Source organism: Balaenoptera musculus, chromosome 17 (assembly GCF_009873245.2).
Source record: "Balaenoptera musculus isolate JJ_BM4_2016_0621 chromosome 17, mBalMus1.pri.v3, whole genome shotgun sequence".
Classification (NCBI taxonomy): domain Eukaryota; kingdom Metazoa; phylum Chordata; class Mammalia; order Artiodactyla; family Balaenopteridae; genus Balaenoptera; species Balaenoptera musculus.
Genome location: NC_045801.1, coordinates 9,444,149 through 9,447,110, shown reverse-complemented (window position 1 = coordinate 9,447,110; position 2,962 = coordinate 9,444,149).

The following is a 2,962-nucleotide window of genomic DNA, read 5'->3' as shown; positions in this document are numbered from 1 at the left end:
AGAAGTGCAGAAGGCAGGCATTGTCAGATTCCACCCCCACGCATGAGGCAGGTTGAAGCCTGTGTGCAACTGGTTATCACGGCAGGATCTGGAGTGAGGTAGGGCTGGATGATGTGAAGTCAGGCAGAAGATATCCAATATAGCACCACCTAGTGTGGTATTTAAGGACAAGACTAAATCTAGGAGCATCAGATTTAGTTTCATGTTTCCACCATCTTAGTTTAATGAGTCAAGGGAGAGATTTTTTAAAGATGGGAGACTTTAGGGCATGTTTGCATACTGATTAGAATGATACAGAAGAAGAGAGGGATGAATTGATATATAATAAAAAGGAAATATTTGCAGGATTCAAGCCCTGGAAAAGGCAATAGTGGGGTACTGTACCCAGAGCATAGGTGGAGGGATTGACCTTTGATATGGATAAGGAACACTTTTTTCATTGAAACAAGAAGGAAGACAAAGACCGCCGGTAATCTTGTAGCTTTGGTGGCTAGAAGATCAGGACATTCCCACTGGAAAACTTCAATTTTCTCAGTGGAGTATTAGGTGAGGTCATTGTTGCTATGTGCCTTGCATTTCTGCATGTCTTGTGAACAGAGACACTATCTTTATTCTGGATTATCTTTTTTTAAGGATATAGTACATCCTACAGACTTGGAACACAGAGATGGCATCTCCCTTTGGAGCCCAGGACAGACATGCTTCTTGTCCTGTATAATACAGATCATCTCTTTTCTGGGGTAAAAGGCAGGCTTGTGGCCAATTATAAATATTTTAGGTTCCCTATGTAATGAAACCCACCCTGTGTGTAGGTGTTACCTGACCCTCTTTGCATTGGCCCAGGGCTTGAGGAACCAGCATAAATACTCATACTCAGGCTACTGCCATTACTGTAAGTAATAAAGTCCTTTGTCTCTGACCCAAGCATCTCGTATCTTCTGCCAGCATCCATGAAATGCAGACCAACTTGTTAAGTTACAAATAAGGTAAAATCTCAGACCCTTCCGCTCTGGACAATTCTCAGCTGAGAGCAAGGGGAGGTGTGGAAGGTTTGAGGAGAGGAGGAAAGGGACCAAACAATTGTCTTGGAGAGCAGAAAACTCAGCTTACTAAGAAAAGGTTGAGCGTCCATTTGAGGTTTTTGTGGTCTTGAGCTTCAAGTGAAGTGGGTCAGCTCAGTTGCTTTTGTCCTTCAGCAACATTCAGCTGCCTCAGGTGAAGGTGTGGAGAAGGCTGGAGGTCACCATACCTGTGGGCGGCCCAGCACGGTGCCGGCCATGGGAAGCGGACACTTAGCACACACCTGCTGGGTTGAAGGAAGGGAGTGCCATCGGTGGCACGCCTCGCCTTGACCGCTGTAGTGCCCGCGGGCTGATTGCTGGCCACTCTCACCTGCGTTTCTTTGCCTAAAGGCTTCCTCAGCCGCCAGAGCCTCCGGCCCCCAGGTGCAGCAGGCAGGAGACATCGCCCTCCACGGGAGTAGAGACTGATGTGATAGAAGGTGATCTGTCTCCTCTCCCCGGGGGTGTGTGTGTGTGTGTGTGTGTGTGTGCTATGCGTATTCTACTTCCAGTGGCAACTGCCTTGGTAACGCAGCTTTCACTGGCTACCGTTCCTCTGCCGTCTTATCTCTTTGCTCTCCCCTCAGCGTTTCCTGCACTTTCCAAATAAACCACTTGTTCTCAAGTCCTTGTCTAAGGGTCCGCTTCTGGGAGGACCAAACTTTAAGCTGTTACTTAAAAGGTCACATTATTCAAAAGATTCCAATGTGAGGGACTTCTCTGGCGGTCCAGTGGTTAAGACTCCACGCTTCCACTGCAGGGGGCAAGGGTTAGATCCCTGGTTGGGAAACTAAGATCCCACGTGCCACGCAAGAAAAAAAAGATTCCAATGTGTTGGATTCATCAAAAGGTGCTCATCAGGTGATTTCGCTGGCAGGTGGGGAAGGGTATCAGCTGCTGGCTTGGCACCGCGACCTTTTGATTTCTTAAGGTTTTCAATTCTTTAACGTCAGGATAGTTCCGCACCATGAGAAGGTCACGAACATGCACTCTTCAGAGGCTCTGCTTTCCCGCCTGTCTGAGGAGCAGGCAGGGACCCTGTATCGTCTCACTGCAGGACACGTGATTTATGGGAATAGAGAACCAAGGATGTGATGTGAACTATAGTTCGTGTCCTTATCAAATATTGCAGGGGATTCCGGAGGCACATTGCCTTTTTGCCTGATGCACAGTAAAATCTCAATAACTATCAGATGGGTGGGTGAGTGGATGGATGGAGGGATATAATTTCCGTTTTTTTGTAATTCCCATTATATTTGTCTGTGTCCGAGTGGCCATTGGCATCCCCCAAACTTCCAGCCACTGGGATAAACCCTGTCATTTTTTTTTAAATCAATTTAGTATTGCCAGACCCACGACAGGGTTATCAGCGATTCTTCATGGAGGTGGCTGAGGCCATTCTCCTAATAACACACCGGAAGGGCTGTCATCTCCGCGCTTGGCATATGTCTTTGGTGGGTTATTGGTGACCCACAGGTGATCTCATAAGATTGATTAGACATACTCCCTTCTGTATTTTTTTAATAGAAGAAAAAGTAGCTTTCAGTGATTGGGGAGTGGAGATATCTTTCCCCCTCCGTTCCTCTGCCATCTCACCTTTGCCACCTGTTCATGTACCAGTATCTTCAAAACCAAACCAGACAAAGAAACGTTGATGGGAATATTTATTGAGCCGCTACAGTGCCCTCCAGGAAACGTATAACCACCCCCTCGTTTGCCTTCTCCAAAGACACATTCGGATGTGAGCTGACAAACATCACAATGCATGTGTGCAAGGGTCTTCCTGCCTCTCCCCGCTTTGAGCCTCTGCTGAGGACAGAGAGGATGGAGATGGGCCCAGAGAGGTTACAGTAGCAGGAGGGACAGAACGACAGGGTGTGATGGTCATTTTCTCTGGGAAT